The 12,094-nt window shown below is 42.5% G+C and overlaps 1 protein-coding gene across 1 annotated transcript in view; it reads right to left on the bottom strand.

Annotated features, from left to right (window-relative positions):
• The window catches only part of MCOLN3 (mucolipin TRP cation channel 3), a 38,712-nt gene extending 28,152 nt beyond the window's left edge, over positions 1–10,560 (bottom strand). The window contains exon 1 of the mRNA XM_067467791.1: positions 10,397–10,560. The gene's annotated coding sequence lies outside the window, so the exon portion shown is untranslated. The remainder of the gene's footprint in view (positions 1–10,396) is intronic.
• Positions 10,561–12,094: the final 1,534 nt, after the last annotated feature.

The following is a 12,094-nucleotide window of genomic DNA, read 5'->3' as shown; positions in this document are numbered from 1 at the left end:
GATATGTGCACTGTGCATAGGAATTCATTCATGTTTTTTTTCAAATTATAATCCAGCCCTCCAACAGTTTGAAGGACTGTGACCTGGCCCCCTGTTTAAAAAGTTTGTGGACCTCTGGTTTGGATGTTGAAAAGGTATTTTTGAAAACATAGGCAATTAATTAAAATCCTAAAAACAAGTATTTTTCTGAGGCTGGATCTCCACTGCCCTATATAATCATCATCATCATCATCATCATCATCATCATCATCATCTTAATTGTATCCTGCCCAGTCTCCCCAATGGGGAGTCAGGGTGGCCAACAACATATAACGACAAATATTCAATGCTGTATAATACAATCAACTAATAAACAAGACATATCATAAATTTTAAAAAAACACATTAAACATCGATGCCAAACAATGGGACATTACCACCAAATTAGACATCCAAATTAAACTCCTTCATCTGTAGATAAGAAATGCACTGGGACTTCCATCACTTCTTCCCAAAGACGTAAAAGGTCCTTTGGAGGAAAGAAGTATAGATAAGACTTCTGTCACTTCTTTCTCCACAAAGGAAAAAGTTGGGACAGAAGCAGAGAAAGAAAGAGATGGACATCCGACTGTGTGTCTGTCCGCCGAGAACGGAAATTGAGTCTTTTCTCAATGGACAGAAACACATTCGTATGGCTATCGTTTCTGTCCAAACATTCAAGAAAGAAGTCCGACCCCTTCCTCTTTGTAGAGAAGTGGCTCCAAGATTATCTGCTTTGAACTGGATTATATGAATCTACACTGTCAGATAAGCACATAATCTAGGATCAGATCGTGGGATAAAGGGCAGTGTAGATCCAACTTGAACAGTTTTACCTTTTTGAAAAAAAAATGGAGAGGCCAGATCAGAGTGTGCACTGTTTTTTAAATCCACATACATTCTAAGATACTGGCAAAGTTTTTTTACATGCAAACTTGCCATTTAAATCCTAAAGTCACCAGATCCCCGCAGCTCTAGAAAGCTCTGCCCTGGTTAGTACTTGGATGGGAGACCACCAACAAATACCAGGCTAAATTTCTGAGGACGGAACTGACAAAATCATATCTGAAAATTCCTTGCCTACGAAAACTCTATAAAATTCACACAGTCACCATAAATCATCAGGTGACTTGAAGATGCATGCATACAAACATACTGAATTAGATCAGGTGAACATCTGAGGAGGGAAATTTTGCACAGCTAGACAGACAAAAGGTAAATACTCCCTCCACAGTTCACTGTTCCACTAGCCTCATTTTGTGTATATGTGTTTGTTCCTTGAAAGATATGTCCTCTCTCTGATTTCTGAATATAATTTTCTTTTGGCCACCACTCTGAATCCAGTGTTCAGTAAACTAGGCTGGATCTAAAGGGATATTAATCCTTTCTTATACTATCGGAGCCCCTGGTGGCACAGTGGGTTAAACCACTGAGCTGCTAAGCTTGTTAACTGAAAGGTCGCAGGTTCGAATCCAGGAGCAGCGTAAGCTTCCACTGTCAGCCCCAGTTTCCACCAACCTAGTAGTTCGAAAATATGCAAAATGTGAGAAGATCAATAGGTTCCACTCCGGTGGGAAGATAATGGCACTCCATGCAATCATGCTGGCCACAAGATCTTGGAGTTGTTTGCGGACAGTGGCGGCTCTTCAGCTTAGAAATGGAGATGAGCACCACACCCCAGAGTCGGACACAACTGGACTTAATGTCAGGGGACAACCTTTACCTTTACCTATACTATCCAAAGCTCTATCTATCTATCTATATATGGCTGGAGATACACTTAAAATGCACCTGTTCTGACTTCTAAACAAATTCAACGTAAGAACAAACCTACAGAACCTATCCTGTTCATTACTTGGGGACTGACTGCAGTTGCTTTCTCCAGAACACAGCAATGGTACAGAGACACATTCAGAAGTAGACCTATTCATTGACACATGATTAGAATCAGCAGCTTTCAGAGGAACGGATAAGGGCCTTGAGCCCTTCAGCGCCTCCTCTTCCTGTCACTTTACATGTTTGTCTTGGTATATAAGCAGTAACTTGAACCTATCATGTATTCAGAAAATATAGCTTCCAGGCAAAAGAAGGTTTCATGATTCAGGAAGCTGTAATTTTCTAAGCTTTGCTTGTGTTGTTATTTTTCTTGTTGCTGTGTGTCTTCAAGTCATTCTGACATGGCAATTATAATGAGAACCAAGCAGAGTGTTTGTTCAGAGCAGGTTTGCTCTTGCCTTTCTACGAGGCTGAGAGAGAATGATTTGCCGAAGGGAACACAGTGGGTTTCCATGCCTGAGCAGGTATTCGAAGCCTGGTGTCTCAGTAACTTAGTTGAACACTCAGACCACTACACCACACTGGTTCTCATCTCCCTGTATTGGAATGGGAGAAGTCATAAGGTAAAATACATTTGAGAAGCCTGTCTTAACTCTCCTTGTAATATAAATTGAACCAAGATAGCAAGAGAAGGATCAACTATCCTTCTGGTTCTTTCACCCCTCTCTCTTGCACAGAAGATGTGAATTATTTAGTGCTTTACCTGTAGCAGCAGCCAAAATATGCCAAGTCTGTTAAGAGGATGCAGCACATTAATTTAAAATCAGGTTCAGCGTGATCTTAAGCACATTTGCTTCAATTATATACTTGTCTCACAGATAGAAATCCATGTCCCCTTCCACACAACTGTATACAATCCCCATTGAACTGGATTATATGGCAGTGTGAACTCAGATAATCCAGTTCAAAGCAGATATTGTGGATTATCTGCCTTGATATTCTGGGTTATATGGCTGTGTGGAAGGGCCCCATGATGCAACCTCCTTCCATGTAAAGAGACATAGAATCAGGTTGTTATTTTTTTTCATTAAATACTGCTTTGATACCTTTCAGGTTAGTCAACCTGAAATTATAAGAACACTTAAGAGCTGGAACCATTAAATATAATAGGATTTAATTCCAAGAAGACAGGACAAGACTGCAATGTCATTGTCATTATGGAAAACAAGAAAGAATCTGTTTCAAAACCTAAATCCTACGCAGGGGAGGAAATAGGAACTCATCTTCTGAGTAGTCATTTTCATTCCCTTTTCTCAGCCCAAAGTCTATAACTAGAGATAGATATAGCGTATCTCTACAAAAGTCAAAAGTCCCCGGTTCTTATTGCCAAAAGAGAAAAGAAAAAAGAAATAGACAAAAGGTGGAAGAAAGTGGTTTCTTTTCATACGCCAGGCTCCTTATGTATCAGAAAAGTTTCCAAATTATGGCAACTGTCTTTTACCACACACACAACAGTGCCACTTGCTACACTGACTATTTTTAAAGAAGAACTGATTTTCACTTCTATAATTGGTGACACAATAAGGCATACATGGTAGATGTGGGCAGAGACAACAGGGATGGCATATGTTGCTACCCATGTGTCCTTGAACTGCAGCTTAGAATACCAATGTGCTGGTTTGAAGCATTTTCTAGAACTGGGTTGGAATTATGTGAACCTCCTGAACTACAAGTCCCAGGTGAGAAATGTTGATCACTGCAGCTCAACAACATCTAAAAGGCCGTATAGGTGCTACCTCTAGAGCATGTACATGTGTGGACCCTCCAGTGGCACAATGGGTTAAATCCTTGTGCCGGCAGGACAGAAGACTGACAGGTTGGAGGTTTGAATCCAGGGAGAGCATGCATGGCCCTAACCCAGCTCCCCATGCAGGGACATGAGAGAAGCCTCCCCCAAGGATGGTAAAACATCAAAACATCCGGGGGTCCCCTGGGCAACATCCTTGCAGACGGTCAATTCTCAAACACCAGAAGCAACTTGCAGTTTCTCAAGTCATTCCTGACATGGGGAAAAAAGCCCTACATGTGCAAGTATTTTTATCTGCTACCATGTGCATTAGAAACTCTGTTTGCTGTGAAGTACAAGAAAGGCTTCTGTAGTTCTGTTCAAACTTAAAATCTTAGTTAGTTTACATTAGATGTTAGGCCCCTTCCACACAGCTGAATAAAATCCCACATTATCTGCTTTGAACTGGGATATATGGTAGTGTGGATTCAGATAACCGAGTTCAAAGCAGACATTGTGCGATTTTCTGCCTTGATATTCTGGATTATATGGCTGCATCGAAAGGCCCTCAGTCACATTGGCACAAAGTAGCTGTCCAGTGGAGAGTCACCATCGCATAGTGGTTTGAGTGTTGAATTAGAGTTCAAATCCTCATTCAGCCATGGAAACCCAGGGCCCTTCCACACAGCCTTATAACCCAAGATATCAAGGCAGAAAATCCTACAATATCTGCTTTGAACTGGTTTATCTGAGTCCACATTGCCATATATTTCAGTCCAAAGCAGAAAATGTGGGATTTTAATCAGCTGTGTCGAAGGGGTCCCACTGAGTGAAGTTGGGCAAGTTATACTCCTTCATCTCAAAGAAAAGCAAAAGAAACCCACCCTCCTGAACAAATATTGCTAAGGAAACTCTATGATATTGGTCACCATACGTTTTTGACCTGAAAGCCCACAACAACAACAACAACAACAACAACCCACTCACTGAAAGATTTTGTAGTATTGCCAGCATACTAAGGAAGTTTTTGTGGCTACCTAGTGACAATCCAAACCTCTTCCATGCAGAACAAGCCACTGTTGTTTTTTAAGCAAGTAGGCCCTTCTCTTGGTCCCACCACCATCTCAAGAGTGGTTGGTGAGGATGAGAGAGGGCGCCTTCTCTGTGGTGGCCCTGCAGCTTTGGAATACCCTCCCAAAAGATATTAGATTAGACCCCACCCTTCAATCCTTTCATTCCAACCTGAAAACATGGATGTTCAGACAAACCTTTGACCTTGAATAGGCTGAATGAGCCCATATGAAGCTGACACTTGGCACCTTGTGAATTGACAGCAGCTAGTTTTATCTACTGTAGTTTTAAAATTGTATTATTTTGATTTTATGCTTCATGTGTTGACGGGGGGTTATTGTTATAATTTTATGTGACTTATTTTATACTTTTGTACCACTTTAACCTGTTGTATGTTATATGTGCACCCTGGAGTGCCTTGTAAGCCCCCAGAGCCCCTTCAAGGAGATGGTGGCAGTATATAAAGTTTATTATTATTATTAAACATGTCTCTTTACAATTCTATAAGTCACCTTTCTTCCCAAAAGCCCAGAACTGACTCACAGCAATCCTGTGAGGTGGACTGAAGTTGAGATTTTACAGTTAACCCATTTGGAAAACAGTGCAAAAAAATATGATTGAAACCTGGGTTCCTCAAATTCACACCCAGGAAAGAATAATACATTGGCTATCATGATGTTGGCCTCCCATCATGTCTGAGACTGGTTCAACACTGCCAAATAATACAGTTTGAACTGCTTTATAAGGTCAATGTAAGTCATATTATGCGGTTCGGTTCAGTGCAGTTCAGACTGCAATATATGGGTCTACACCAGTAGTTCCTAACCCGTGGTCCATGAACCACAAGTGGTCCACAAGAACAAAAAAATGATCCATGGCCTCACCATTACTACTCCATTGCCTCAAAACCACACAACAGTGAGAGTGACTGATCTCGCGAAAACCTCTTATAGTGCCAAGGCAACTGGGATGTTGGGAGGGGAGAGGTTGCCCACCCACAAAGATTACTACTACCACATTAGCTCTAGATGATTAAATATGGTTTTCCATGGGCGAGAAGATGGTGACTACTAGATGGCATATGTTCTGTATCAGAAACTAGAGCTGATGTGGTCTATCCAATGCAATTTTCTGAATCCGCACCCCAAATAACCAAACCAAATATAAAGTTGGCCAAAAACTGATTCATAACCCTTTTGGTACCAATTTTGGAGAGTGGTCCCTAGTCAGTGGTCCTTGGTCAAAAAAGGCTGGGAACCACTGGTCTACACTGATCATATAATGCAGTTCAAACTGCATTACATGGCAGTGCAGCTCCATCCTGAGGATGACCATTGGGTGGATGGGCTTTGGTATCTGATACCATCTGTTCTCATCTCCTGTTCTTGCCCAAAGCTGAGAAAAATTACTTTTGGAAGTACAGCTTCCAAAATGACCAAAGGTTACAGAAAAGTCACTTTTCAGAGCTCTGCCTTAGCCAGCAACTAAAGTCCACTGCAATAAACTCTTGCAAAAGTTAAGATAAAAGGGCCAAAGAGGTTGTCCAAACCAGTCTTGTGCCCTTAATTTTGTTTAGAAGAGACACTCTGCAACATTCTTCCTCCTTTCACTAAATTGAAAAAACACTACGTCCATTCACTTCACATCATAGGCACGTGAAACTACGCTCCCCAGAAGGTTGCACTTCGGAAAGGTGCTTTGCAGTCCTGTGACTTCATCACATGCATTAATACAGCACTATCCTCTTTCAACTGGATACTTGATAACAATCAGGAAGTGTCAACATTCCCCACAAAGGTTGGTGCAAATGACATTTAAGGAAAAGGCACCAGCAGTTAGCATTACCGAAATATAAAGTAGAATTCACTCTAAATCCAAAACTTTACTGTTTGAAGGCTACATTGCCATATAAAATCCAGATTATCTGTTTTGAAATGGATTATATGGCAGTGTAGACTCATATAATCCAGTTCAAAGCAGATAATATGATTTTTATGCTTTGATTATTTATTTATTTATTTATTTATTTATTAGACTTGTATACCGCCACTCCCAATTTGGCTCGGAGCGGTTTACAGCAGTAGATTAAACAATACAATCAACTTTAAAATACAATTAAAATGAGAACCAGCATAGTCCCAAGTTATTCATCCATCGAAAGCTTGTCGGAAAAGAAAGGTCTTACAGGCTTTCCGAAAAGCAAGTAGCTCTCGGATGGTTCGGGTTTCAACTGGCAAGGCATTCCATAAATAAGGGGCCGCAATCAAGAAAGCTCTCTGCCTAGTAGAGGACAGATGATATGTCTGGATGTTGGGGACTTCAAGCAAATTTTGGTCCTCGGACCAAAGCAATCTCTGGGGTTGGTAGGGGGATAAGCGGGCCCTCAGGTACACTGGCCCCAGACCATATAAGGCCTTAAAGGTTAGGACCAGCACCTTGATATTAATCCGGTTCTCGATCGGAAGCCAGTGCAGCTGTTGTAGAATTGGGGTGATATGACACCTCGCCGACACCCCGGCGAGAAGACGAGCCGCCGCATTTTGCACCAGCTTCAGTTTCCAGATCACTGACAAAGGAAGGCCAATGTAGAGGGCGTTACAGTAGTCAAGCCTCGAGATGACCGTCGCCTGGATCACCGTAGCCAGGCCGTTCCTAGATAGGAAGGGAACCTAGCCTGACGTAGGTGGAAAAACGCAGATCTGCTCACAGCAGAGACCTAGGCCTCCATTGTGAGCAGAGGGTCCAATAAGACACCAAGGGATTATATGGCAAAGCAGAAATAGCCTGAATTTCCCAAAATTAATCAGTTAATAAATTTGCATATGACTAAAAGAAAACCCTTTGATCTGAGACATATAGCACCTTGGTATTTGGGTGACAGTTATATGTGCCCTGAGTGTGATAGAAGAATCATCCACAAATGCCTCCCTTTTGCAGCATTTATAAATACAGTACATAATTTCCTAGCTATCAATCATCTAAGTAAATGCACCCAGAACACAAATAAGCAGCTCTGTTACATTATCTGACTAACAAGGATATCCTCTGATCAGTTTAAAGTGTTTAAAATTGTTGTTGTTGTGTGCCTTCAAGTCATTTCTGATTTATGGGTACCCTAAGGCACACACAACATCAGGTATCAAAGGGCCCTTCCACACAGCTATGCAACCCAGAATATCAAGGCAGATAATCCACATTATCTTCTTTGAACTGGATTATCTGAGTCCACATTGTCATATAATCCCATTCAATGTGGATTTTATACAACTCTGTGGAAGGGGCCACAAGCTGCGAAAGATTACATCAAATAAAATGAATTAAAGTCCATCTACACAGTAGAATGTATGAAGGTTGACAACATGTTAACTGCCATGGCTCAGTGTTAAAAAAGTGGAACATGTAGTTTAACAAAGTCCTTAGCCTTCTCTGCCAAAGACTGCTGGAGCTTCAGCAAACTACAACTCCCAGGTTCCCATAGCATTATGGCAGTTAAATGCAGATGCACCCTGAAACCCCATCTACAGTGCCATACAAAATCCAGATTATCTGCTTTGAACTGGATTATATGAGTCTACACTGCATAATCCAGTTCAAAGCAGATACTCTGGATTTTATATGGCAGTGGGGCTTTAGGCTGGATCTACACTTTATATCTCAGGATCTGATCCCAGATTATCTATTTTGAACTGGATTATAAAGCGCTGGAGACTCATATAATTCAGTTCAAAGCAGATAATGTAGATTGTCTGCTTTGAGAACCTAGATTATATAGCAGTCCACACTGCCATAGAATCCAGTTCAAAACAGAGAATCTGGATTTTATATAGCAGCCTAGATGGAGCCGAAAACCCTTTCTACACTGCTTTATATTCCAGGATTTGAACTGAGATTATCTGTTTTACACTGGATTAAACACTTCCAGACAACAACAACAATAATAATAGGAAGAAGAAGAAGAAGAAGAAGAAGAAGAAGAAGAAGAAGAAGAAGAAGAAGAAGGCGGTGACTCTGGCACAAGCCAGTCAAGGTGGTCCCAGTGGTGATCGGCACACTGGGTGCAGTGCCTAAAGACATTGGCCTGCACTTAAACACAATCAGCGCTAACAAAATTACCATCTGCCAGTTGCAGAAGCCCACCTTACTGGGATCTGTACACATTATTCGACAATACATCACAAAGTCCTAGACATTTGGGAAGTGTCCGATGTGTGATCCAATACAACAGCCAGCAGAGTGTCTGCTGTGGACTCATCTTGTTGTGTTTCGAATAATAATAATAATAATAATAATAATAATAATAAACAACTTTATTTATTAATCTGGGATACGAAGATAATATGGGTTCAGATCCTGGGTTATAGGGCAGTGGAAATCCAATCTAAAGCCCCTTCTTCACGGCAGTGTGGACTCAGATAACCCAGTTCAAAACAGATATTGTGGGATTTTCTGCCTTGATATTCTGGGTTATAGGACTATGTGGAAGGGCCCCTAGTTATCTGAGTCCGCACTGCCATATAATCCAGTTCAAAGCAGATAATGTGGGATTTAATTCAGCTGTGTGAAAGGGGCCCCAGATAGGCCCTATATCCCAGGATCTGATCCCAGATTTTTTTTGTTTTGCTTTAAACTGGATTATATGAGTCCACATTGCCAATTTTTTTTTGTCATGTCAGGAGCAACTTGAGAAACTGCAAGTCGCATGTGGGTGAGAGAATTGGCCGTCTGCAAGGACATTGCCCAGGGGATGTCCAGATGTTTTGATGTTTTATCATCCTTGTAGGAGGCTTCTCTCATGTCCCCACGTGGGGAGCTGGAGCTGATAGAGGGAGCTCATCCGTGCTCTCCCTGGTTTCGAACCTGCGACCTGTTGGTCTTCAATCCTTCTGGCACAGGTGTTTAACCCAATGTGCCCCGGGTGCTCCTTATTATCCCAGATAATATTATAATATTATAAAATAAGATTATCCCAGATAATCTGGGATAAACAGAAAACCTGGGTTCGGATCCTGGAATATAGGAAGGGCTATTGAAAGCAGATAATGTGGATTATGTGCCTCGATATTCTGGATGATATGGTAGTGTAGAAGGAAGGGCCCTAAAACTACACTACCATATAATCCAGGTCAAAGAGAACAACGTGGATTTTATATGGTAATGTCTTCACAGTTTGCACTGCAGTTTGACATCACGTTAACTGCCAGGGCTCAATGCTAGAGAATCCTGGGGGGGTTGTAGTTTTACAAGGTCTTGATCCTTCTCTGCCAAAGCTCAGGAAACTACAACTCCCAGGATAGCCTAGCATTGAGACAGGGTAGTTGAAAGTGTGGTGCTGCATCCACTCCATAGTGTAGATCAGGCCTGGGCCAACTTGGGCCCTCCGGGTGTTTTGGACTCCAACTCCCACCATTCCTCACAGCCTACCGGCTGTGAGGAATGGTGGGAGTTGGAGTCCCAAACACCCGAAGGGCCCAAGTTGGCCCAGGCCTGGTGCCGAAGCCCTCCAAGCCAAAGCATGCACAGATTGCCCCTCTTTCTCTCGGCGCACCTGAGTGTGGGCTCCTCTCCGGGGTCCACGAAGGAGCCCTTTGGAGGCGGCGCATCCCTCCGGGGCTGATGAGCTTTTTCCCCACGCGCGGCGAGTGACTAACCCACGGAGAAGGCCGGGCGCGCTGCCTTCCCCCAAGCCGCCCTTGGGAAAAGCAGAGCAGGAAGACACCTGATGCCTGGAGGAAGCCATGCACTCACCTGCGGGAGGCAAAGCGGGCGGCAGCACCACCTTCAGAGGGAGCCCGGCTTCATTGCCTCGGAGGCTTTGGGTCTGTCTGCACGAGGAGCGACGGTCCCGGCTTTGCAGCGCTCAGCGCAACGACTGCGGAGGCGGCGGCGGCGGCGGCATCACGTGACTCAAGCCGGCTCCTGCCGCACCGCTCCTTCCTCCTCCTCCTCCTCCTCCTCTCACAGCCAATGGCATCCGCCTCTCTGAGTGTGTCTCCACTGTTTGTCACTGCCATGGCTTGGCAAGGTCTTCTCCAAACTCCACCAGCAACACAGGGCACTGGAATGCATCTCCACTGTTAGAATTCATGCAGCTGAGCATTGGAGTGGTCGTTTCTCAAGGTCTCTCACCTTGTATGCTGTATAATATGGCCATGTTCCAGGAGCATTCCCTCCTGACGTTTCGCCTACATCTACGGCAGGCATCCTCAGAGGTTGTGAGGTCTGTTGGAAACTAGGCAATATATCTCTGGAATGTCCAGGGTGGGAGAAAGAACTCTTGTCTGTTGGAGGCAATTGGCTACCTTGATTTGCATTTAATAGCCTTGCAGCTTCAAAGTCTGGCTGCTTCCTGCCTGGGGGAATCCTTTGTTGGGAGGTTGTAGCTGGCCCTGATTGAAAGCCTTTGACAATATATGTCAATGCCTCTTTAAACTGGATGAAATAATGGCATTGTCCTTACATGTCCAGGGTGAGAGAAAGAGGGCTCTTCTACACTGCCATATAATCCCTCGTAGTAAAACAGATAATCCACATTATCTGCTTTGAACTGGATTATCTGAGTCTACACTGCCATATAATCCAGTTAAAATCAGATAATCTGGATTTTATACAGGTGTGTAAACTCCCTTCCGCACAGCCATCTCTCTTTTTTTTTAATTGAAATGTGTGCCTATAATTTTCCTACTTTCCTATCCTCTTCAAATTATTCTCCCTCTTTCACTGTAGTTTATGATATCTTTATAAAATTTATTTGTAAAAAAAAAAAGACAGATAATCGATATTCTCTGCTTTGAACTGGATTATCTGAGTCTACACTGCCATATCATCCAGTTTAAATCAGATAATCTGGATTTTATACAACTGTGTAGAAGGAGCCTATGGATCCTCCCACACAGCCATAGATCCCAGAATATCAAGGCAGATAATCCATATTCTCTGTTTTGAACTGGATTATTTGAGTCTACACTGCCATATAGTCTCGTTCAAATCAGATAATCTGAATTTCATACGGTTGTGTAGAAGGAGCCTAAGGGCCTTTCCACACAGCCATATAACCCAGAATATCAAGGCAGATAATCCACATTATCTGCTTGGAACTGGATTATCTGAATCTACACTGACATATCCAGTTCAGAGCAAATAATCTTGATTTTATGTGGTTGTGTACAAGGGGCCCAAGCAAACAAACCCCCATTCCTCCATTTGTTCTATTTGTTATGTTTCCTGCTGCATCACAATGTGCCCTTTTTCTGTTAACTTTTTTGAGTTTTTTAAAAGCTGTTATTATTTTACTATTTATTTTTCATATTTGCATTCCCTTGGGCATGTAGTGTTCTCTATAAATATAAAAAGATATTCAAAACTCTTGAGTTTCACTCAAGGGGTAATAATTCATGCTGGGTAATAGGAGCAGGTAATAGTTCATGCTCCTGACACGACCAAAAA

The sequence above is a fragment of the Anolis sagrei genome, chromosome 4, assembly GCF_037176765.1.
Source record: "Anolis sagrei isolate rAnoSag1 chromosome 4, rAnoSag1.mat, whole genome shotgun sequence".
Classification (NCBI taxonomy): Eukaryota; Metazoa; Chordata; class Lepidosauria; order Squamata; family Dactyloidae; genus Anolis; species Anolis sagrei.
The sequence above is the reverse complement of the archived record's forward strand: the minus strand, read 5'-3'. Positions and strand labels throughout refer to the sequence as shown.